The sequence below is a fragment of the Lagenorhynchus albirostris genome, chromosome 15, assembly GCF_949774975.1.
Source record: "Lagenorhynchus albirostris chromosome 15, mLagAlb1.1, whole genome shotgun sequence".
In the NCBI taxonomy this organism is placed as follows: domain Eukaryota; kingdom Metazoa; phylum Chordata; class Mammalia; order Artiodactyla; family Delphinidae; genus Lagenorhynchus; species Lagenorhynchus albirostris.
The window spans coordinates 24,651,947-24,678,502 of record NC_083109.1 but is presented as its reverse complement, the minus strand read 5'-3'; the positions used below and the strand labels follow the sequence as shown (position 1 = coordinate 24,678,502).

At 39.0% G+C, this 26,556-nt stretch overlaps 1 protein-coding gene across 3 annotated transcripts in view; it reads left to right on the top strand.

Annotated features, from left to right (window-relative positions):
• ITCH (itchy E3 ubiquitin protein ligase) overlaps positions 1-26,556 on the top strand; it is a 120,485-nt gene that overhangs the window by 19,146 nt on the left and 74,783 nt on the right. The window lies entirely within an intron of this gene.

Genomic DNA, 26,556 nt, shown 5'->3' with positions numbered 1-26,556 from the left:
CTGTGAGATGTAGAGGTAGAAGAGAGATACTAGAAAGGAAGAATGTGTCCTGGAGAGATCTCCGCAAGATACGTAGGCGATCTAATGTTAATTTTTTTTTCCTTTTTGTTGTAGAAACTATTTTAAGAGCATTTTTTGTCATTCACATTGGGAATATGCTTTTTATAGACAGATTTGTTGAGATGTAACCTACACATAATAAAATTCATTCTTTTTAGGTATACACGTCTTTGAATTTTGATAAACACTTGGAATCTTTACTTGTGCTCTTTTGTAGTCATTCCTTAGGAAGCACTGATGTGTTTTCTGTCCCAATAGTTTTGCCTTTTCCAGAATGTCACGTAAATAGAATCATAGAGTATGTTAGTTTCCTAGGACTGTTGTAACAAATTACCACAAACTGGGCAGTTTAAAACAACACAACTTTATTTTTTCAAGTTTTAGGAGTCTAAAAGGCCAAAATAAGGCATCACTGGAGTTGGAACCTCTCAGAGGGAGAATCTGTTCAATGCTTCTGATTGTTGCTGGCATTCCTTGTCTTGTGTATACATCTCTCCTGTCTGTGTTTCCATCTTTACCCTGATCCAGTATAACTTCATCTTAACTTGATTACATTTGCAAAGATCCTATAAGACCAAGTAAAGTCAAATTCGGGGTTCCGGGTGGACATAAATTTTGGGGAGACAGTATTCAACCCAGTACCCAGAATATGTAGCCTTTAAAATTTTTAATGTTTTAAAAATTCATCATACAGTAAGATTGGCTTTTTTTGGGTGTACAGTTGTGTGAATTTTAACACATTTATTGATTCTAGTAACTAATAACACAATCAGGATACAGAACAACTTCATCACACCAAAAACCTCCCGTGTTCTGTATTTTTGTAGTCATATCCACCCTCAGTTAACCTCTGGCAGCCACAAATTTTTTTTTTTTTTTTTTGTGGTACGCTGGCCTCTCACTGTTGTGGCCTCTCCCGTTGCGGAGCACAGGCTCCGGACGCGCAGCCTCAGGAGCCATGGCTCACGGGCCCAGCTGCTTCGCGGCATGTGGGATCTTCCCGGACCGGGGCACGAACCCGTGTCCCCTGTATCGGCAGGCGGACTCTCAACCACTGCGCCACCAGGGAATCCCTGGTAGCCACAAATTTGTTCTTCATTCCTTTAGTTTTGTCTTTTGGAGACTGTCACGTAAATGGAATAGTACATATGTAAACTTTTTGAGACTGGGTTTCACTCAGTATGATGCCTTTGAGATTCCTCCAAGTTGTTGCATTTTTTAAAAAGCATTTATTGCTGAGTAGTATTCCAGTGTATGAATGTACCGCAGTTTATCGATTTACTTATTGAGGGAGACTTAGTTGTTTCACATATCTTGCAATTGTGAATAGAGCTGCTGTAAACATTCTTGTACAGATTTTATATGGACATATGTTTTTATTTCTGTAGGCAAGGTTTCTCAGTCTTGAAACTATGACATGTTGGTCTGGATAATTCTTCGTTGTGGAGGGCCATCCTTCACACTGTAGGACGTTTGACAACATCCCTGGCTTCTGCCCACTAGATAACAATAGCACCCGCCCCCACCATTGTTAAAAAAAAAAAAAAAAGTCCCAGAGGACAAAATAGCCTCTGATTGAGAACCTCTACTCTAAGGTAAATACCTAGGAATGGGATTGTTGGGTCATGTGGTAAATGTGTTGAATTTTATAAAAAATGGGCAAAACGTTGTCCAAATTGGATGTACCATTTTGCGTTTCATCCAGCAAGTACATGAGGATGCTTTGCATCCTTGCCGGCCCTTGATATTGTCAGTATTTTCTTGTTTGTTACTCTAATAGGAGCGTCGTGGTATCTCATTGTGATAGGGTACTCTTTATTTTCTTTTTTTAATCAGTTCTTTATTTTGAAAAAAATCGACAGAAAAGTTGGAAAAAAATAGTATAGTGAATACCTGTAAACACCTTGCTTATATTGACCTCTTGCGACATTTACTTTTTCTCTAGATGTACTTTTAATTTTGCTGAACCGTGAGAAAGTCATTTGCAGCCATCATGATACTTCACCCCTGAACACCTTTACGTTACTTCTCCCAAGAAAAAGGATGTTTTCCTGTAGGACCACGATAGTATGTGTTAGTATTTCTAAGAAAATTAACAATTCCATAATGTCATCTAATATATTCAGATTTTCCCAGTTATCACCGAAAGTCTTTGGTGTTTTTGTCCCTACGTATAGGATCCAGTCAAGGTTCACACATTTAGTTGTTTTGTCTTTTTAGTGTCTTGATCTAGAACAGTCCTTTTGCCTCTTTAGTTTTTCTTCTTTTTTTTTTGCCACGCAGTGCAGCTTGCAGGATTTTAGTTCCCCAGAGATTGAACCCGGGCCCTGGCAGTGAAAGTGCTGCTTCCTGACCACTGGACTGCCAGGGAATTCCCTTGCCTTTTTAGTTTTTCAGTGTTAATTTTTTAAGAGTCCAGGCCAGGTAACTGGTAGAGTGTCATGTATTTTGGATATAATCATTTTCTCATTATTAGATTCAGGTCAAACATTTTGGGGGCAATAATACTAGTCTAGGTGATATCGTATACTCTTTTTTTTCGTTATATTGGGCGGCACATCAATGGTGGAATGTCACTCTAACGATGTTGGTAAGTTTATTTACTTGGTTAATGTGATACTATAAGATCTCCATAATAATTGTATACTTTTCACTTTGTAATTAGTAAGTAATATGTGGTGTAATACTGTGAGGCCATATAAATATCCTGTTTTCTAATACCCTTTCATCCATTGGTTTTACTATTGTATTAGTTATCTATTGGTGCATAACAAATTATCCCAAAATTTAGCTGCTTAAAATAACAAACTTTTTATCTTACATGGTTTCTGTGGGACAGAAATTCAAAAGTGGCTTAGCTGGATGGGTCTGACCCTGGATCTCTTGAGGTCACAGTCAAGATGTTGGCTGAGGCTGCAGTTATCTGAAGACTACTAGGGCTGGAGAATTAGCCTCTAAGGTGTCTTTCTCATGTGGCTGGCAGGTTGGTGCTGGCTCTTGGCAGGAGGCCTCAGTTCCTTGCCACATAGCTTGTTTCCCTGAGAACAAGTAACCCAAAAGAGCAAGTGGCATTGCATTTTAAAAAAAAAACTGTGGTAGAGCACACAAGATAATAAATTTACCATAGTAGTCATTTTTAAGTGTATATGTTTCAGTGGTATTAAGCACATTCATATCATTGTGCAGTCATCACCACCATCCACCCCCAGATCTCTTTTCATCTTGCAAAATTGAAACTCTGTACCCAATCAACAGTAACTTCCCATTTCCTCCTCCTGTGAGCCCAGTTAACCACCGTTCATTCTGCTTTCTGTCTCTGATTTTGACTACTCTTGGTACCTCATATAAGCGGAATCATCTTTTTGTGGCTGGCTGTTTCACTTAACAAAGTGTGTCCTTAAGGTTCATCCACATAGTAGCACATGTCAGAATTTCCTTCCTTTTTGAGCCTGAATAATAATCCATTGTATGTATTTACCACATTTTGCTTATCCATTCATCTGTTAATGGACACTTGGATTGCTTTCACATTTTAGGCATAATGAATAATGCAGCTGCTATGTACAAATACCTCTTCAAGACCTTGCTTTCCATTTTTGGGGGGTATATACCAAGAAGTGAAATTGCTGGATCAATTGGTAATTCCATTTAAAAATTTTTTAGGAAATGCTATACTGTTTCCCACAGCAGCTTACTGTTTTACATTCCTAGCAGTATGCACAAGGGTTCTAGTTTCTCCACATTCTTGACAACATTTTGTTATTTTCTGGGGGTTTTTTTGGTAATAGCCATCCTAATGGGTGTGAGGTGGTATCTCATTGTGGTTTTGATTTGTGGCATAGTGGTGTTGAGTATCTTTTCATGTACTTAATGGCCATTCTTCTTTGGAGAAATGTCTATTAAAATCTTCTGTCCATTTTTGAATTGACTTGGTTTTTTTGTTGTTGAGTGAGGAGTTCTCTGTATATTCTGGATATTAATCCCTTAGATGAACGATTTGAAAATAATTTCTTCCATTTTGTAGGTTGCCTTTTCACTCTTTTGATAGTGTCCTTTGGACATGTTTTAAATTTTCATGAAGTCCAGTTTGTCTGTTTTTGTTGTTGTTGTTACCTGTGCCTTTGGTGTCATATATAAAAATCGTTACCAAATCCAGTATTGTGAAGCTTTTGCTCTATTTCTAAAAGTTTATAGTTTTAGGTCTTTCTTGCATCTAAGTCTTTGACCCTTTTTTTAAAAAAAAATATTATTTATTTGGTTGCACCAGGTCTTAGTTGTGGCAGGTGGGCTCCTTAGTTGTGGCAGTTGGCCTCCTTAGTTGCAGCAGGTGGGCTTCTTAGTTGCAGCAGGCAGGCTTCTTAGTTGTGACTCACCAACTCTTTAGTTGTGGCATGTGGGCTTCTTAGTTGCAGCAGGTGGGCTCTTTTTTTCGGTTTTTGTAAGTGGTGGTAGGTAACAGTCTAACATTGTTTTGCAAGTGGATATCCAGTTTTCTCAGAATTGTTTGTTGAAAAGACTGTCCTTTCCCCATTGAAAGGTCTTGGTACCGTGTCAAAAATCATTTTGCCAGGGAATGGTGTGGGAGAGGGGGGTTGGGGGGAAGAATCATTTTGCTATATATGTAAGAATTTATTTCTGAGCTCTCTATTCCAATAGAATAAGTCTATATGTCTGTATTTATGCCACACTGTTTTGATTATTGTAGCTTTGTACTGTTTTGAAATCAGAAATGTGAGTTCTCCAACTTCGTTGTTCCTTTTCAAGGTTCTTTTTGCTATTTAGGGTCCCTTGAGATTCCATATGAATTTTAGAATGGATTTTCTATTTCTGAAGGAAACATCATTAAGATTTTGATGGGATTGCATTGAATCTGTAGATTGCTTTGGGTAGTATTGACATCTTAACAATATTTAGACTTTCGGTACATAAACACAGGATGTCTTTCCATTTATTTGTGTGTCTGTTGATTTCTTTCAGCAGTGTTTTGTAGTTTTCAGGTTACAAGTCTTTTACCTCATTGGTTAAGTTAATTCCTGAGTGTCTTATTATTTTTGATGCTGTTAGTAAATGAAATTGTTAATTTCCTATTCAGATTGATAGTGTATAGAAATGCAATTCATTCGTGTTGATTTTTTATATCTTACTACTTTACTGAAATTCATTTATTAGTACTAATAGTTTTTGCGTGTGGAATCTTTAGGGTTTTTTACATGTAAGATATCATCATCAAACAGAATTTTTTACTCCCTTTCCAAGGTGTATACTTTTTCTTTTTCTTGCCTAATTGCTCTGGCTTGGGCTTCCAGTACTGTATTGAATAGAAGTGTTGAGAGCGGCCATCCTTGCCTTGTTCTTGATCTTAGAGGAGAAGCTTTCATTCTTTCACTGTTGGGTATGATGTCAGCTGTGGGTTTTTCATGTATGGGCTTTATTATGTTGAGGTGGGTCCCTTCTATTCCTAATTTTTTTTTTTTTTTTTGTCATGAGAGGGTGTTGAATTTTGTCAGGTATTTTTCCTCCCATGAGTTGAGACAATCATGTGTTTTTTTCCCCTTCATTCTGTTAATGTGCATTACATCAGTTGATTTTCATATGTTTAACCATCCTTGCATCCCAGGAATAAGTCCCATATGGTCATGGCATGTAATCCTTTTAATATGCTGAGAAATGTCTGTTTCTCCCTTTATTTATTTATTAAAAAAATTTTTTTTTAACTTGGCCACACTGTGCAGCTTGCGGGGTCTTAGTTCCCTAACCAGGGTTTAAACATGCACCCTCAGCAGTGAAAGCGTGGAGTCCTAACTGCTGGACCATCAGGGAATTCCCTCTCCCTTTAAATATGTGTTTTTGCTTCATATATTTGGATGGTCTGTTATTAGGTACATAAATTAGGTACATAAATGTTTATAATTATTGTTATATTCTTGCTGTATTGGATCTTTTTAATAAATTATGCCCTTTGTCTCTTATAACCTTTTTTGATTTAAAGTCCATTTCATGGACTTTAAAGTGACATTAGTATAGTCACTTCTCCCTTTTGGGTACTGTTTACATGGAGTATCTTTTTCCATCCTTTCACTTTCAACCTGTTGGTGTCTTTGGATCTAATGTAAGTCTCTTGTAGACAGCATATAATTAGATCATGTTTTATTTTTATTTTTTTTAAGTTTTATCTTTTTTTAGCCATACCGTGCGGCTTGTGGGATCTTAGTTCCCGGACCAGGGATTGAACCCGGGCCCTTGGCAGTGAAAGCATGGAGTCCTAACCATTGGACCACCAGGGAATTCTCAATTAGATCATGTTTTAAATCCATTCTGCCAATCTGTCTTTTGATTGGAGAGTTTAATCCATTTGTTAATCCATTTGTATGTAATTACTGAGAAAGGAGGACTGACTTGCTCATTTTACTGTTTGTTTTCTATATGCCTTATAGTTTTTTTGACCCTCATTTCCTTCATGACTGTCATTGTGTTTAGTTTATATTTTGTAGTGAAACATTTTTATTTTTTCATTTCCTTTTGTGTATATTCTATAACAATTTTCTCTGTGGTTACCATGGGAATTACATTTAACATCCTAAAGTTATAATACTCTAATTTATAATAGCTTAATTTCAATGACATTCAAAAACTGCGCCTTTACTGCTTTGTTACCACCGATTTCAGTTACTGATATCACAAAATGCATCTTTATACGTTGTGTGCTGTGGCATTGCCTTTAATGATATAGTCTCTGAAGTTGCATATTGTCACTTCCTGCCACATTCTGTTCATTAGAAGAGAGTCACTAAATCTGGCCTACATTCAAAAGGCATGGGATATTAGGTTCCATCTTTGTCAGGGAGGAGTGTCAAATAGTTTGTAGACATATTTTAAAATTTGGGGACTTCCCTGGTGGCGCAGTGGTTAAGAATCCACCTGCCAATGCAGGGGACACAGGTTTGACCCCTGGTCTGGGAAGATCCCACATGCCGTGGAGCAACGAAGCCCATGCGCCACAACCACTGGGCCTGTGCTCTAGAGCCCCCGAGCCACAACTACTGAATCCCATGCGCCTGGAGCCCATGCTCCGCAACAAGAGAAGCCACTGCAATGAGAAGCCCGCACACCGCAACGAAGAGTAGCCCCGATCACTGCAACTAGAGAAAGTCCGCACGCATCAACGAAGACCCAAAGCAGCCAAAAATAAATAAATAAATTTATTTTTTTTAAATGCTAACATCTGTTCTTGCCTGGCTCAGTTATTTACATTAGAGGTTCTAAAATGATGATTCTTTCATTCCTTCATTATTAAGCTGAGCTGAATTTTGCTGGGAAACTCAGTCCCCGTGACAAGTCTCCAAATAGTATTTCCTGTTCTTTATTACATTTTTTATTACATTTTAATATTTTTTATTTTTATCTGAAAATCTGGTTTATTAGATTACTTAACATTTCTCTGCCTGTTTCATCATTAAAATGAAATGGGTGTAGTAATATCTACCTTAGAGGGAGTGTATTAATTTCCTGTGACTGCTGTAACAAATTACCACAAACTTAGCATCTTAAAATAACAAACTTGGGACTTCCCTTGTGGTCCAGTGGTATAGAATCTGCCTTCCAATGCAGGGGACGCGGGTTCCATCCCTGGTCAGGGAACTAAGGTCCCACATGCCGAGGGGCACCTAGAGCCCACGTGCTCTGGAGCCTGTCCACCACAACTAGAGAAGAGGAAACCCGCACACCACTAGTGGAGAGAAGTCAGAGCGCCACAGCAACAGATCCCATATGCCGCAACTAAGACCCGACACAAAAATATAAAAAATAAATTTTTTAAAAAACTACTTTAAAATAACAGAAACCTTTTTTCTCACGGTTCCAGAGGCCACAAGTCTGAAATCAAGGTGTCAGAAGGGCCTCGTTCTGTCCAGAGCTCTAGGAGAGAATTCTTCCTTGCCTTTTCCAGCTTCTTGTGGCTCCAGATATTCCTTGGCTTGTGGCTGCATGATTCTAATCTCTGCCTGTCTTCATATGGCCCTCTTCTCTCCTCTGTGTTTCTTATAAGGACAGTTGTCATTGGATTTAGGGTCCACCTGGATAATCCAGGATGATCTTATCTTGAGATTGTTATTATTTTTTTCCCCTCTGCCACCCGGCATGTGGGATCTTAGTTTCCCCGACCAGGGATGGAAGCCACGCCCCCTGCATTGGCAGCGTGGAGTCTTAACCACTGGACTGCCAGAGAAGTACCAAGATTCTTAATTATATCTGTAAAGACACTTTTTTCCAAATAAAGTCACATTCATCGGTTTCAGGGAATAGGATGTGGACATATCTTTTTGGGAACCACTATTCAACCCACTACAGGGAGAGTCTATTAAATGAGTTACCACATGTAGAGTTCTTTAAAACTGTTTACAGCATGTGATTATTCAACAGACTAATTATTTTTTGTTATTATGATGCTTGTGATTTATAGCAGCCTCCTGGATTTAATACTTTCTCTCTTTTATACCGCTATTTTAGCAGTTTAAATTTCCATACCTGTCACGCATACCTAGGGTGACTATATCTCATGGTTTGCCTAGTATACTCCTGGTTTATTCCTGTTGACTTCTAACTGACCAAGAGTTCAAATTTTTTAATATATTCTTTCTCTCTCAACTCCATCTGAATTCCAAGGGTGCCAACCCTGGTTATGATTTTTGGTTTTTTGTTGTTTTTTTCCTCACTGCACAGCTTGCAGGATATTAGTTCCCCAACCAGGGATTGAACCTGTGCCCCCTGCAGTGGAAGCACGGAGTCCTAACCACTGGACCACCAGGGAATTCCCTGTGTTTTGTTTTTTGCTCTTTGTGTTGCGTTGTCATGAATATGTTTTATGTTCACAAGTTTGTATAGTTACCCCAAACTAGTTGGCTTTTTTTTTGCGGTACGTGGGCCTCTCACTGTTGTGGCCTCTCCCACTGCGGAGCACAGGCTCCAGACGTGCAGGCTCAGCGGCCATGGCTCAGCCCAGCCGCTCCACGGCATGTGGGATCTTCCCAGACCGGGGCACGAACCCGTGTCCCCTGCATTGTCAGGCGGACTCTCAGCCACTGAGCCACCAGGGAAGCCCTAGTTGGCTTTTGAGGTAACATTTTTTGCCTTTTTTCACTTAAAAGTTTTTCTGCTTTTCACTTTGTCCATGGTGCTTGTCAGTTTTCTAGGTTATTATGTAGTCTTTTGGGTTTTCTGTGAAGACATTCACATTGCCTGTAAATTACAAGTTTTGTTTCTAATGTAACAGCAGAGCTAGGGCTTGGTGCCCCTTTTGTTGATTTTTATAGTCAATTCTTTTTCTGTTGTGCTAATTTCTCCTCTGTGACCTGTTAGTTGACTAAACTTGAGGAAGTCCCCTATTCTCTTCCTGTTGTCTTTTCACCCACAAGTGATTGTCTTCTGGGTCATCTTGTCTGAATTTCCCCTCCCCACAAAGTCAAAATTATTTACTACCACTTGTACTTCCTTACTCATGTGAGGAAATTTTTACATGTAGAGAGTACAGTGTCAGGACTTCCCTGGTGGTCCAGAGGGTAAGACTGTGTCGGGACTTCCCCAATGCAGGGGGCCCAGGTTTGATCACTGGTCAGGGAACTAGATCCCACGTGCCTGCTGCAACTAAGAAGTCCGCATGCTGCAACTAAGAAGTCCGCATGCTACAACTAAGAAATAGATCCGGCTTGCCGGCAACTAAGACATGGCACAGCCTAAATAAATAAATATTAAAAATAGAGTACAGTGTCAGTTTTCTGTAATTCTGATTATTATGGCTCTCCCTCGCATTTTAATTTCTAGGCAGGCAGAAGCCCTCTTTGTAAGTCTGTGCTGTTTGCTATTATGACGGGAAGCTTTCTGCAGAGTATATTTGTTGGCTGCTTTTATATTGTCATCATAGACCTAAGAACAACAACAACAGCAAAATTACCCTTTATTACCTCACTTATTCACAAAGAGGCTCTTATGTATAGGTTACTAGTGCTCCCATTTATTTGGAGAAATGCTGGAAGATGGTGAGTGCTTTGGATTGTAATCGATATTTTTAAGTCTTTTAATGTCTCAGTAAGAAAGTTATCCTACATTCAAGGAGTTAGAGAAAAATTCATTTTGAGTATAATAACTTTTTCATGTTTATTTTGATTCAACATATATTTGAGAGCTTACTATTAATATACTTAAGATACTCTGTAAGGTTCTAGTGATGTAAAGATGAATTGCCTTGACCTCAAGAAGACAGTTTGAAAGGTGAGAGTGATTTGCAAACAGATAAGAGACAGCTGTTGAACACTTAACTGGATTTAAGCCTTTCTATATGACTTTACAGGTATTATCTCAGCCTTTAAACCGAAACTACAATTAAGTTATCCCTGTTGTATGGATGAAGAAAGTAATTCAATAATTTGCTTAAGAATGGTGCTGAGATGTGGATCTAGATTTATTTGACTCCAAAGCCTGCACATTTAATTACTGTGTTATAATATCTCTTGGAATACATGCTATAGGGTAGACTAGAAGAAGAAATTAATTATTTCTGCTTTGAAGTTTAGGGGAGGCTACCAGATGAGATGCTTGAGCAGAATGTTGACGGATAAGAGAAGACCAGATCACTGGGAATTTAGGGAAATTGCGGGGCAAAGTTTGAAGAGAAGGAACAGGATAAATAAATCACAGAAGTATTAAACAGATGACATTTTGGGGAAGGAACTTCACTTCTGTGTGATTGGAGCATGGGGTCTGTGTGGGAGAATGGTATATGAAGTACGAGAATAGGCAAGCCAGGATCATGGCAGATCAGAGGTGTAAAAAGTTCATTTTAAAAATCCTTTGACAACACTGTGTGGACAGATTGGGGCAAGGCAAAGAGAAATACTGAAATGAGTACGATAGTACAGGGAGAGCCAAATGAAGGGAATAGTAATGGGGATAAAGAGGAAGATGTTTAATTTTTTTTTAATTAAAAAAATTTAAAAGATATTCCACCCACATCCAACTGTTTTATTCTAATGTCTTAAATTTTGCCTCTTCCGTATTTCGCAGTTTTAAGCCATCATGGTGTGATGTATGTAGGATGTTATCGTTTTTCACATTGATGCTTGAGAGCAGGTGTTAGCAAACTATGACCCATGGGAGGAATCTGGCCCTCTGCCTGTTTTTATAAATAAACTGTTATTGGAATAAAATACATTTTATGTGTTGTCTGTGACCACTGTCACACTACAGTGGTAGTTGAGCAGTTATGACAGATCATATGGCCCACAACTGTGAAATATTTACTCTCTGGCCCTTTACAGAAAAACTTTGCAGAGCAGCAGATTGAAGACGTTCTTTGATCTAATAACTAAAGTGCACGTGATAGTGCTTACTTAATACTGTATGTTGGGCTTTGTTAACTAGGTGACTGACCACATTAGTCATTCAGAATCTACCCATAGTGTATTTGGAAATTTTTTGAACCCAGGCCATGGCAGTGAAAGCGCCAAGTCCTAACCACGGGACCACCAGGGAATTCCCATGGAAATTATATTAATTAGACTCTCCCAAATTGCAAGGTTTTTTAGGTAATGGGAGGTTAATGTAAAGTTGTTTATGAAATTAAAGAACGGAAAACTCAACTGCATAGTCAGGTTTCAAAAGGAAAAACAGGACATGTTGCTAGTCAGTCCTCACAAAGACCGAAAAGTAGTTTAAAGCTGCAAAATTATTCAAGATTACAGCATAGCCATGGCAACCAAGTTATTTTGTCAGCCTGGCAGTGCAGGTATCAGTTGATTCCCAATTCCAGTGCTCTGACAAACTGAAATCTGTGTACAGATCTTGCAATTTCACACTACTCAAGAGCTGACCAAACTGGTGTTGGGGAGAGTTTTCATGATAGTTACTTCTTTACCCTAAATTTTTTTTTTAATGGCACTCTGTTTTTGTTTAATGAATATTGTATCTTTTCATCTCTCTGAGGATATTAATATATTTTGCTTTTCTTTGGCATCACTTTTCTTGATAGAAGCTTTCCACAACTTTATCATGTTTAAGGATGTGGGCAGACTGGGGGCTGTGAGTGCATGTAGAGAGGAGAGGGCTTGTTAACTGAGAACCTCACTATAGGGTTACCTGGTGGACTGTTTGGGGAACTTGATAAGGCTTGTCCTATCTCCTGCCTGGGTGGTTAAGTCTTGGCTACAGTGAGCTGGGAGCCTAGTGGGAAAAAAGGATGGGAATTTAGTCATTCCGTTTGCATATGTTCCTTTAATTCTTGTGTTCTTCATACTGTTCTTCAGCCTTCAGCTGTACCTGGCATCTTCCATTGCAGAGATGCTTGAGGGAAAAAAAAAAACAGACCTGAGCCTTTTGGTGTCAAGTAGGGGATTTAGGAATCAAAATGCTTGGTAAGCAGCTTTCAAGCAATTCTGCTTCTGTGTCCCAACTTTACTTCCTACTTCCAAAATTGACTGGTAACTTCTCTTGGGGGCACTGCAAGTAAACAAACCATCTTGGTTCTTGGCTTTTCCCTGTTGCCAGCATAGGACAGGAGTCTGCTTTATTGAGTGTGCTGTCAAATAGCATTGGTCCATCTGCTTTGTAGCTTACTGAAGTTATTGTACTTGTTTGTTGTTACCTTTACTTTTTCCTGACCTTTATTACTATTATTACTTTTTTAATTTTTAAAATTTCTTCACCAGAGTTTAGGGGAAATTTGAAAGGGGATTCAGATGCACATGTGTAATCAATCTATCATCTTCTTGTGAAAGTCCTTTCCCCACATACTTTTTTTTCCTTTTTGTTTACTTTTTGCATTCTTTTGGATTCATACAGTTTTCCCTCAAATATTTTTTTCTCGGTAGTGATTTGGAATTTGTGCACTGTTTTTATTTTTTTACTGCTTCTCTTTGAAATTGTTTTAATTGATTGATTGATTGCCGCGTGGCTTGTGCCATCTTAGTTCCCTGACCAGGGATCGAACCCATGCCCACAGGGCAATGAAAGCACAATCTTAAGCACTGGACCTCCAGGGAATTCCCTGAAATTTTGACTTGCATATTAACTTCACAAAACTGATCAGTATCTTTGCCTTGGCCTGAACAATATAAGGATCTTGGAACAATTAACTCCAGTTACCTCCATTCCTGACTTTAATGCTGTTATTCAGTATTTTAGCTTTGTATTTTTAAATCCCCAAATAAGACATTGTTTTGTATATTTTATTTTTTTAATTCTTTATTAAAAATTATTTATTTAGGCTGCGCCGGGTCTTAGTTGCGGCATGCGGGCTCTTAGTTGCGGCATCAGCCTTCTTAGTTGTGGCATGTGGATTCTTAGTTGCAGCATGCACGTGAGATCTAGTTCCCTGACCAGGGATCGAACCTGGGCCCCCTGCATTGGGAGTGTGGAGTCTTACCTGCTGGACCACCAGGGAAGTCCCATGTTTTGTATATTTTAGATTTACCTTATGTTTACCACTTCCTTAGTCACTTTTATATCTTGAGTTGCAGAGCTTCCTTTGAGGATCATTCTGCTTATTCTTCAGGTACATCCTTTAGAAATTCTTCTAGTGAAGGTCCATTGGTAGTAAAATATTTTAGTCTGGAAAAAACTTTTCCTCTAAATTTTGTTTCTTGTTTTAAACACCTTTATTGAGATATAGTTCACATACCATACAGTATACCTACTTAAAATGTACAATTCAGTAGCTTTTAGTATATTCAGAGTTGTGCGTCCATCACCACAATCAATTTGAAAACATCATTGCCCCCCAAATAATCCCAGTGCCCCCTTAGCTGTCACTCTCAATCTACATCCACTCAGCCCTAGCCCTAGGCAGCTAATAATTGACTTACCATCTCTGTAGATTTGTCTACTTTGGGCATTTCATATAAATGGAACCATAAAATATATTGTCTTTTGTGACTGGCTTCTTTCACTTAGCATAATATTTCAAGGTTTATCCCTGGTATAACATTTAACGAGTGCTTCATTTTTTTTTATTGCTGAATTTCTTTTTATTATATGAATATACCACATTTTATTTATCTGTTCATTAGTTGATGGACATTTGTGGTGTTTCTGTTTCTGGCTATCATGAATAATGCTGCTGTAAACAGTTATGTTCAAGTTTTTGTGTGGACATATGTTTTCGTTTCTCTTGGGAATATACCTAGGAGTAGAATTACCTATTACCTATTTTGAGGAACCATAAAACTTTATTTCACTGCAGCTGCACTACTTTACATTTTTACTAGCAATGTGTGAGGGTTCTTCATATCCTTGTCAACACTTGTTACTTATCATTTTGAATAGCTCTCCTAGTAGGTGTAAAGTGGGTATCTCATTGTGGTTTTTATTTGCATGTCTCTGACTAATGATGTTTAGCATCTTTTCATGTGCTTATCGGTCATTTGTATATCTCCTTTGGAGAAATGCCGTTTCAGTCCTTTAGACAATTTTATAGTCATCTTTTTGTGTTGAGTTGTAAAAGCTCTTTATATATTTTAGATACTTATATTGGATATATGATTTACAAAGATTTTCTCCCATTTTGTGGGTGGGCTTCTCACTTTCTTGATGGTGTTTTTGAAACACAAGAGTTAAAAATTTTGATTTATATCCAGTTTTTATGTTGTTGGTTTTGGTGTTATAGCTAAGAAACCATTGTCTATGTAATGCAGCATCACATAGAATTATACCTGTTTTCTTCTACCAAATTTTTAGTTTTAGCTCTTGAATTTAGGTGTATGATATAGTGTGAGTTAATTTTGTCCATGGTTGTGAGGTAGGGATCTCTTGCACATGACTATCCATTAGTTCCAGGACCATTTGTTGAGAAGTTTGTCTTAGTACCCTTGTCAAAAATCAGTTGGTCATAGATATTTGGGTTTATTTCTGAACTCAATTCTATTCCATTAATCTGTATATCTATGCTTATGCCAATAACACACTGTCTTGATTACTGTAGCTTTGTAGTAAGTTCTGAAATTGGGAAGTGTGAATTCTCTGACCTTGTTCTTTTTTGAGATTGTTTTGACTATTCCTGGTCCCTTGTATTTCCATATGAAGTTTGGAATCAGCTTGTGAATTTCTGCAAACAGGCAGTTGGGATTTTGATAGTGATTGTGTTTAATTTGTAGCTCATTTGGGGGTTAATCTGTAGATCATTTGGGGGACTGTTACCATCTTAACAATGTCAGGTCTTCTAATCCACGAACATTGGATGACTTTATATTCATCTAGGTCATCTTTATTTGGGGGGGGGGGTGCTGCGTTGGGTCTTCGTTGCTGTGCATGGGCTTTCTCTAGTTGCAGCGAGCGGGGTCTGCTCTTTGTTGTGGTGCTTGGGCTTCTCATTGTAGTGGCTTCTCTTGTTGCGGCTCACGGGCTCTACGCGCGTGGGCTTCAGTAGTTGTGGCTCGCAGACTCTAGAGCACAGACTCAGTAGTTGTGGTGCACGGGCTTCGTTGCTCCGTGGCATGTGGGATCTTCCCGGACCAGGGATTGAACCCATGTCCCCTGCATTGGCAGGTGGATTCTTAACCACTGCCACCAGGGAAGTCTCTAGGTCCTCTTTAATTTTTAGTTTTACACTTCTTTTGTTGAATTTTCCTAAGTATTTTATTATACTATTGTAAATGGAATTCTTAGTTTCACTTTCAGATTTTTCATTGCTACTGTATAGAATTACATTGGCTTTTGTATGTTGATCTTATATCTTACAACTTTGCTGAACTTATTTTATATATATATATATATATTTTTTTTTTTTTTTTTTTTTTTCTGTGGTATGCGGGCCTCTCACTGTTGTGGCCTCTCCCGTTGCGGACCACAGGCTCCGGACACGCAGGCTCAGCGGCCATGGCTCACGGGCCCAGCTGCTCTGCGGCATGTGGGATCTTCCCAGACCGGGGCATGAACCCGTGTCCCCTGCATCGGCAGGCGGACTCTCAACCACTGCGCCACCAGGGAAGCCCAGTTTTTTGTTTTTTGATAGTGTCCATCCTAACAGGTGTGAGATGAGGTCTCGTGGTTTTGATTTGTGCATTTTCTGGATAATTAGTGACGTCAAGCATCTTTTCACACACTATTGGTTATATGTATGTCTTCCTTGGAGAAATGTCTGTTCAAGTCCTTCGCCCATTTTAAAACTGGGTTGTTTGGGGTCTTTTGCTTTTGAATTGTAGGAGCTTCTCGTGTATTTTGGATATAACTCCTTATCAGATATATGGTTTGCAAATATTTTCTTCTGTTTCACAGGCTGTCTTTTTACTGTGTTGATTCTTTCCTTTTGCAGAGCAGAAGCTTTTTAGTTTGGTGTAGTCCCTGTTGTCTTTTTTGCTTTTGTTGCTTGTGCTTTTGGTGTAATATCCAATAAATCATTGCCAAGACCAATGTCACAAAGCTTTTCCCCTATATTTTCTTCTAGGAGTTTTACAGTGTCATGTCTTATGTTTTAGACTTTCATCCATTTTGAGTTGATTTTTGTTTATGGTGTAAGATAAGGATCCAATTTCATTCTTTTGCATGTGGATATTCAGTTTTCCCAGCACCACTTGTTGAAGAGATTATTCTTTCCCCATTGCGTGTTCTTGACAACCTTGTTGAATATTAGTTGTCTGTATATTTGTGGGTCTATTTCTGGGCGCTCTATTCTGTTGCATTGCTCTATATGCCTATCTTTATGCCAGTACCATACTGTCTTAATTACTGTAGCTTTGTAATATTCTAAAAATCAGGTAGTGTGATATGTCAGTTTTGTTCTTCTTTCTCAACATTATTTTGGCTATTTGGATCCATTTGAATTTTAGGATTTTTTCTATTTAAAAAATTCCGTTGGGATTTTAATAGGGATTGCATTGAATCTGTAGATCACTTTGGGTAGTTTGGACATTTTAACAATACTTTATCTTTCAATTCATGAGTGCAGGATGTCTTTCCATTTATTTGTATCTTTAATTTCTTTCAGCAATGTTTTGTAGTTTTTATCTCCTTTGTTAAGTTTATTCCTAAGTATCTTTTATTTATGATGTTATTGTGAATGGGATTGTTTCTTAATTTTTTTTTCCGGATAGTTAATTGTTAGTGTATAGGGATGCAGCTAATTTTTCTATGTTGATTTTGTATCGTACAGGTTTGCTGTATTTTAAAAAATTAGTTTTTAACAGTTTAATTTTTATTGGAGTATAGTTGATTTACAATATTGTGGGGGGTTTTTTGTTTTTTGTTTTGCAGTATGCGGGCCTCTCATTGTTGTGGCCTCTCCCGTTGCGGAGCACAGGCTCCGGACGCGCAGGCTCAGCGGCCATGTCTTACGGGTCTAACCACTCCGCGGCATGTGGGATCTTCCCGGACCAGGGCACGAACCCTTGTCCCTTGCATTGGCAGGCGGACTCTCGACCACTGCGCCACCAGGGAAGCCCATATTGTGTTTTTTGTGTGGACTCTTTTATTTGGGGGGGAGGTGTCGCACTGCACGGCACACTGTATCTTAGTTCCCCCACCAGGGATCCAACCCGTGTCCCCTGCAGTGGAAGTGTGGAGTCTTTACCACTGGACTGCCAGGGAAGTCCCTGTGTGGAGGCTTTATTGAGTTTTTTATATATAAGATCATGTCATCTGGGGACAGAGATAATTTTCCTTCTTCCTTTCCAATTTGGGTGCCTTTTATTTCTTTTTCTTACCTTAATTGGTTTTGCTAGGACTTCCAGTACTGTGTTGACTAGAAGTGGTAAGAATGGGCATCCTGTCTTGTTCCTAGTATTAGAAGAAAAGGTTTCAGTTTTTCACCTTTGAGTGTGATGTTAGCTGTGGCCTTTTCATATGTAGCTTTTATTTTGTTGAGGTAATTTCCTTCTATTCCTAATCTGACAGTTTTTATCATGAAACAGTATTGAATTTTGTCAAATGCTCTTCTGCATCAGTTATGATGATCATGTGATTTTTACCCTTAATCTTTTAATGTGGTATAACACATTTATTATCTTTCTCTTTTAAAAATATTTTAGTTTTACTGGAGTATAGTTGATTTACAATGTTGTGTTAGTTTCAGGTGTACAGCAGAGTGATTCAGTTATACATATATTCATTCTTTTTTAGATTCTTTTCTCATATAGGTTATCACAGAATACTGAATAGAGTTCCCTGTGCTATACGGTTCGTCCTTGTTGATCATGTTAATTTTCATATGTTGACCCAGTCTTGCATCCCAGGGATTAATCCCACTTGGTCATGATGTATTAATCCTTTTAATGTGCTGTTGAATTCGGTTTGCTAGTATGAAAACTGAACATTTTGAATGTTACAATGTGGCAACTCTGGAAATCATATTCTTCCCCCATCTCATGGTTTCTTGTTGCTGCTTCCTGTGGTTGTCATTTGATTGTTCGGTGACTTTTCCAAACTAATTTTGTGCAGTCCTGTATTCTTTGTCTTGTGTGGCCACTGAAGTCTGTTCTGTTAGATTAGTGGTTTGACAGATAACCTTTTCATTGATTGACTAATAAAACACTGGTTTAGGGCATCCCTGGTGGCGCAGTGGTTGAGAGTCCACCTGCCGATGCAGGGGACACGGGTTCGTGCCCCGGTTCGGGAGGATCCCACATGCCGCGGAGCGGCTGGGCCCGTGAGCCATGGCCGCTGAGCCTGCGTGTACGGAGCCTGTGGTCCGCAACGGGAGAGGCCACAACAGTGAGAGGCCCGCATACCGCAAAAAAACCCCCATTGGTTTATAACATTATATGTCTCATGTGTACAAAATTATATTTTGACTTCTGTATACACTACAACATGCTCACCACCAAGAGCGTAGTTTCCATTCGTCACTGTACAGCTGACTCCCTTTATCCATATCACCCTTCCCCCACTTGCTCTCTGCTAACCGCTGCTCTCTTCTCTCTGTGTGCTCATTTTTGTTTGGTTTGGTTTGAACTCCCCCCCCCCCCCACCATATGAGTGAAATCATACAGTATGTGTCTTTCTCTGTCTGACTTATTTCACTTAGCATAATACCCTCCAGGTCCATCCATGTTGTTGCAAATGGCAAGATGTCCTTTTTTTTTTTTTTTTAAGTTAATTAATTTATTTTTGGCTGCGTTGGGTCTTTGTTGCTGCGCATGGGCTTTCTCTAGTTGCGGCGAGCAGGGGCTACTCTTTGTTGCATGGTTTTCTCATTGCAGTGGCTTCTCTTCTTGTGGAGCACGGGCTCTAGGTGTGTGGGCCTCAGTAGTTGTGGCTCGCAGGCTCAGTAGTTGTGGTGCATGGGCTTAGTTGCTCTGCGGCATGTGGGATCTTCCTGGACCAGGGCTTGAACCCATGTCCCCTGCATTGGCAGTGGATTCTTAACCACTGCGCCACCAGAGAAGTCCCAAGATTTCCTTTATTTTTAAAAGAATTTTTTACGGCTGAGTAGTATTCCATTATATATATATTGCATCTTCTTCATCCATGGAGAGGCACTTAGGTTGTTTACATATCTTGGCTATTGTATATAGTGCTGGATTGAACATAGGTATGCATATATCTTTTCAAATTAGATGTTTTTGAATTCTTTGGATAAATACTTAGAAATGGAGTAGCTGGATCATATTGTAGTTCTATTCTTAATTTTTGAGAACTCTCCATAGTGGCTGCAGTAATTTACACTCCTACCAACAGTGTATGAGGATTCCCTTTTCTCTACATCCTCTCCAACCCTTGTTACTTCTTGCCTTTTTTTTTTTTTTTTTTTGGCGGTATGCGGGACTCTCACTGTTGTGGCTTCTCCCGTTGCGGAGTACAGGCTCCGGACGCGCAGGCTCAGCAGCCATGGCTCACGGGCCCAGCCGCTCCGTGGCATGTGGGATCTTCCACGACCAGGGCACGAACCCGTGTCCCCAGCATCGGCAGGTGGACTCTCAACCACTGCGCCACCAGGGAAGCCCAATTTCTTGCCTTTTTGATAATAGTTATTTTAATGGTATGAGGTAATAACTCATTTGTGGTTTTGATTTGCATTTCCATAATACTTAGTAATATTGAACATCTTTTCATGTCCCTGTTCCCTATCTGTATGTCTTTGGAAAAGGGTCTGTTCACCTCCTCTGCCCATTCTTAATCGGGTGGTTTAATTTTTGGTTGTTCTTTATGTATTTTGAATATTAACTCCTTATTGGATATGATTTGCAAATATCTTCTCTGAGTAGGTAGGTTGAATTTTCATTTTGTTGATGGTTTCCTTTGCTGTGCAGAAGCTTTTTAGTTTGATGTAGTCCCATTTGTTTATTTTTGCTTTTGTTTGCCTTGCCTGAGGAGACATATCCAGAAAGATATTGCTAAGACTGATGTGTGTTTTCTTCTAGGAGTTTTATGGTTTCAGGTCTTACATTCAAGTCCTTAATCCCTTTTGAGTTGACGTTGTATATGTTGTAAGATAGTGGTCTAGTTTCATTCTTTTGCATGTTAACTGTCCAGTTTTTTCCCAACATGATTTATTGAAGAGACTATACTTTCTCCACTTTATGTTCTTTGTTCTTGTTTTGTAAATTAATTGTCCATATATGTGTTTATTTCTGAATTCTCAATTCTGTTCCATTGATCTATGTCACTTTTTCTGCCAATTTTTGATTACTATAGCTTTGTAATATAATTTGAAATCAGAGTGAATGATACTTCATGCTTTGGGTTTTTTCCCCCCACTCAGGATTGCTTTGGCTATTTGGGGCCTTTTGTTACTTCTTACAGATTTTAGGATTTTGTTGTTGTTGTTGTTCTATTTCTGTGAAAAATGTCATTGGGATTTTGATAGGGATTACATTGGTTCTGTAGATTGCTTTAGGTAATACGGACATTTAAAAATGTTAATTTTTCCAGTCCCTGAGCACGAATACCTTTACATTTTTTTGTGTTGTCTTAAATGTCTTCCAAGAACGTCTTAAAGTTTTCAGTGTACAGGTCTTTCACCTACTTGGTTAAATTTATTCCTAGGTATTCTTTTTGTTGCAATTGTAAATGAGATTTTTTTGTTAATTGTTTTTTGATGATTCATTGTTAGTGTATAGAACAGACTTGTATATTGATATTTTTACTCTGCAACTTAGTGTATTTGTTTATTTCTAATAATTTTTTTTGGTGGTTTTTTAATATTTAAAAACATGCTATATTTATTTCTTCTCTGATTTTTATTAAATTGTAGGACACTTAGCTGGTGTTGGAGAATTGCTTGTTGGTGTGGGGAACATACTCACCGCACTCACTCACATGTGGGAACTGGTGAAACCTTTACACTGTTAAGAGAATGAAAAGAGAAGCCATAGGCTGTGAGAAAATATTTGGAAAACACATAAAGGACTTATATTTAAAATATACAAAGAACTCTTAAAATGCGACAGCAAGAAAACAAATAATAAATGAGCAGAATATCTGAACAGATATCTCACCAAACAGTGTACATAGATGGTAAATAAGCATACGAAAAGAGGCTCAACATCATATGTCATATGGGAATTACAAACTAGGCCAATGGTGAAACGTCATTGTACACCTGTTAGACTGGCTAAATTCCAAAAAACTAACAATACCAAATGCTTGTGAGGATACGAAGCAGTAGAAATTCTACTTTCAATCCTAATAGGAATGCAGAATGGTACAGCTACTTTGGAAAACCATTTGGCAGAGCTAAAACATAGGTTTACCCTTATCATCCAGTAATTGTAGTCCTGTTTACCCAATTGAGTCGAAAACTTATATCCACAAGGAACCTGAACATGAATACTTATAGCAGCTTTATTCATAATTGCCAAAAACTGGAAGCAACTAAACATATCCTTCAGTAAGCAAATGTATATACTGTGGAATAAACACACATGAAATATTACTCAGCAATTTAAAAAAAAGCTGCCAAGCTCTGAAAAGATATGGAGGAAACTTTAATCATACTGCTGAGTGAAAGAAGCCAGGCTGAGGCTCTAAATTGTGTGCTTCTACCTATCTGACATTCTGGAAGAGGCAAAATTATAGAAACAGTAAATAAATAAGTGGTTGCCAGAGGTTCTTAGTGAGGGAAGAGGGATGAGTAGGTGAAGCACAGGGGACTTTTAGGGTTGTGAGATTATTCTGTGTGATACTATAATAGTGGATACATGGCAGTTATGTGTTTGTCAAAATCCATAGGACAGGGGGCTTCCCTGGTGGCGCAGTGGTTGAGAGTCCGCCTGCCGATGCAGGGGACACGGGTTCGTGCCCCGGTCCGGGAAGATCCCACATGCTGCAGAGCGGCTGGGCCCGTGAGCCATGGCCACTGAGTCTGCGCGTCCGGAGCCTGTGCTCCACAACGGGAGAGGCCACAACAGTGAGAGGCCCGCGTACCGCAAAAAAAAAACCCCAAAAAACAAAACAACAATAACAAATCCATAGGACTGTATAAGGTTCACAAAGAGTGGACCTAAATATAAATTGCAGACATTAGTTAATTAAAAAAAAACAACAACTGTGGAATATTCTAGACACTGATTAGCAAGGCAGACAAGGTTGCCTACCTTTGTGGACCTTATAGTCAGTAAAAAATTTAATCAGAAAAATTTCAGCGGTGTGATAGAAAGTAATAGGATGGCTACATTAGATTGAGTAGTCAGGGAAGACCTCTCTGAGTATTTGAGTATTAACTTGAGACCTGAATATAAGATGTTAGCTATTTAAAGGTAAGAGGGAAAAACATTCTGAGCAGAGGGAACAGTTAGTGTAAAGCCTGTAAGTCTGGAATGACCTTAGTGTGTTTAAGAAATAGAAAAAAATCCATATTTGCAGTGGGTAAGGGAGAGAATGATACGAGGAGAAGTCAAGAGAGTAGGTCATGGATGGAATGTAGTGGGACTTCTGTAAGCCAGGGTGAGGAATTTGGATTCTATTTTAGGTGAGATAGGCAATTATTGGATGTTTAAGCAGAGTAGAGCATGATCTAACTTTCGTGTTTAAAAGAGTACCCTAGTTGCTGTGTGGAGAATGGGTGGTGGGAGGGAGAGGGAGCAGGTGCAGAAGCAGAGAGACCAATTTAGTGACTTGTAGTAATTTGTTGACAGGGAAGGGATGGGTGTTTGTGGCTTGGACTAAGATGGTTAAGAAGAGGAGAAAAATAAGCATATATTTTAAGGTATATAGCAGGGTGTATTTTGCAGGTAGTATCTTTAGAACTTGGTAATGAGGGAAAGATAATGCCCACAGCTTTGGCTTGTGCAACTGGATGGATGGTGGTGCTATTGAGGCCAGGGAGAGTTTCAATTTAGTCTTTTTTTTTTTTGGCTGTGGTGAGTCTTTGTTGCTATGTGCGGGCTTTCTCTGGTTGCATCGAGCAGGGGCTACTCTTGGTTGCAGTGAGTGGGTTCTAGGTGTGTGAGCTTCAGTAGTTGTGGCACGCAGACTCAGTAGTTGTGGCGCAGGGGCTTAGTTGCTTCATGGCATGTGGCATGGCATCTTCCTGGACCAGGGCCCGAACCCGTGTCCTGTGCGTTGGCAGGTGGATTCTTAACCACTGTGCCACCAGGGAAGTCTCCTCAGTTTAGTCATTTTAACCATGCAGGCAGTTATAAATAATGGTTAGACCTAAGAGTCTGGAGCTCAGGGGAGAAGATGGGACTTGAAGTGTAGATTCTCAATCTACTCTGTCTTGCCTGTTTTTCAAAGTGTACAAGTAGGCTACACATTTTCTTTTTAAAAACTAAAGCAATACATACAAAACCAAAGTTCCCCATGACCACCTCCTTTAGTACACAGACCCTCTCCCCTTCTCCACGAAGGTAACCACTATAAACAGTTAGGGATGTATACTTTTTCTGCTTTTGTTTGCCTGTTTTTCAAAGTGTACAAGTAGGCTACACATTTTCTTTTTAAAAACGCAAGCAATACATACAAAACCAAAGTTCCCCATGACCACCTCCTTTAGTACACAGACCCTCTCCCCTTCTCCACAAAGGTAACCACTGTAAACAGTTAGGGGATGTATACTTTTTCTGCTTTTGTTTATAAGTATATTTACCTACAAGAATATATACTTTGTTTTTGTTTGAAAAAATACCATCACATTATATATATTCTGTAACTTAAAAAAAGTGTTCTTGGAATCATTCCATTTCAGTCATTAGTAAGTTGTTTTGATAGCTGCATAGTATTCTGTGGTATGAGTATGTTATTTATTTAACTGGTTGCCAATTGATACTTAGGTTTCTATAGTTTGTCTTTACAAATGGTATTTTTTTGTTCTTAGAGATTTAAAATACTTAAGTAATTTTGATTATGTAAAACTAATATGTATCAGTACCTACATGATTTTTTTTTAATATTTATTTTATTTATTTGGCTGCATTGGGTCTTAGTTGCACAATCTTCATTGTGGCCTGCGCTGTCTTTTATTGCGGAGTGCAGGCTGTTCCTTGCGGCATACAGGCTCCTCAAGTTGTGGCACGCAGGCTCTGTAGTTGTGGCACATGGGGCTCTCTAGTTGTGGTGTGGGCTCAGTAGTTGTGGCTCTCAGGCTCTCCAGTTGTGGCACGCAGGCTCTAGCGCTCACAGGCTTAGTTGCCCTGTGGAATGTGGGATCTTAGTTCCCTGACTAGGGATCAAGCCCACGCTCCCTGCATTGGAATCATGATGTCCTAACCACTGGACCTCCAGGGAACGGAAGCCTAATTTTGCCTTATTGTATTTGTATATTTCTTACATGGGACCTGGCAGCTAGTGAGTGCTGAGTAAATTTTGCTTGAGTTTAATCTTTACTTTGACCCACTCAAAATATTCTTAAAATTTTTATCAAGTCCCCGAAAGCCTAAGAACAGGTTATTTTAAAAACATATTTAGGGACTTCCTTGGTGGTGCAGTGGTTAAGAATCTGCCTGCCAATGCAGGGGGCATAGGTTTGAGCCCTGGTCTGGGAAGATCCCATATGCCGCAGAGGAACTAAGCCTGTGTGCCACAACTACTGAGCCTGTACTCTGGAGCCCACGAACCACAAATACTGAAGCCCATGCTCCGCAACTGGAGTAGCCACCGCGGTGAGAAGCCTGCGCACCGCAATGAAGAGTAGCCCCTGCTCGCCACAACCAGAGAAAGCCTGCACACAACAACAAAGACCCAACGCAGCCATAAATAAATTCAAAGAGTATTAATGATAAATAATAAACATTCACAGAGCAATTTTTTTTCCCACAGATATAATCATTCAGTCTTACAAAAGCCCTGTGAGGTAGAGGTGGTATTATCCCCATTTCTCTGACAGGAAACTGGGACCTAGAGAAGTTATATGACTCAAATAGTATCATATAGTGAGTGTTGTAGCCAGGAATCAAACCCAGGTGTTCTGACTTTGTTATAAAATCTTTTTTATTGTATACGAATCATGCCCTTTCCACAGGGGGATTAACTCTTCCATGATTATTGGCTGAAGAAGATATGTTAGAGGTGTTCATTTAGTATAATTCAGTAGCCACAGGCCCTGTTTTGGGCTTCTGGGTTTCATCAGTGAACAAAGCAAAAAGATCCCCCATTCACATGGAGTTTATATTCTAGCTTAGGGAGTCAAAACCAATAAACATAATTACCAAGTAAATTACTTAGTATGTCAGAAGGTCACATAGTTTATAGGAGAAGAAAATGATCATCATAAGTGGAGCAGACTGTTAATATTGTGAAGAAGACAAGTAGAATGAACATCTAAAGGCAAGAATGTGCTGGCATATTTCAACAATAATAGGGAAGTATGTGCCTGAGTAGGGGAGGAGAGTAGCAGGGAAATAAGTTCAGGAAGTAGGGAGCAGTGGAAGCATGTATCATATAGGGTCTTTCAGGATTCAGGCTTTTACTCTGAGTAAAATGGGAAGGTTTTGAAAGGTTTTTTAACATTTTAAAAGAATCATCCAGGTTGTGTTAAGAATAGGTACTAAGGCTAGACAAGGGTGGAAAAAGGGAGACCTTTTAGGTTAATCTAGGAGAGGGGCATAATTTAGGAAAAAAATGGCTGTCAGAGGTGGGTCTGGACAGATTGGTGGTAGAGGTGGTGAGAAATGTCTAGATTCTAGATATATTTTTACAAATAGAGACATCAGAATTTGCCAGCGGGTTGGAAAGGAAATATAAAAGAAAGGAGTCAAGGATGACTCCAAGGTTTTTGGCTTGAGCTGCTGAAAGAATGAAATTGCCATCAACTGAGATAGTTTACATAGAACATCAGGAGTTCCATTTTGGATCTGTTAAGTTCAGAGTGTCTTTTAGATACCCAAGTGAAGTTGTTTAGAATTCAGGAGTGAAGTCTGTAATAGAAATATAAAGTTGGGACTTGTTGATATATAGATGATATTTAAAGCCATAACAGTGGATGATATCCTTGAGGAAATGAGTATGGAGTGATGAGAGAAGAGGGAAACAGAACTGAGTCCTAGGACTTTCCAGTATTAGGAGGGTGGAGAGAAGAGAAGGAATCATCAAAGGAGTCTAAGAAGAAACAATCAGTAATGTAGGACATAAACCTAGAGAATG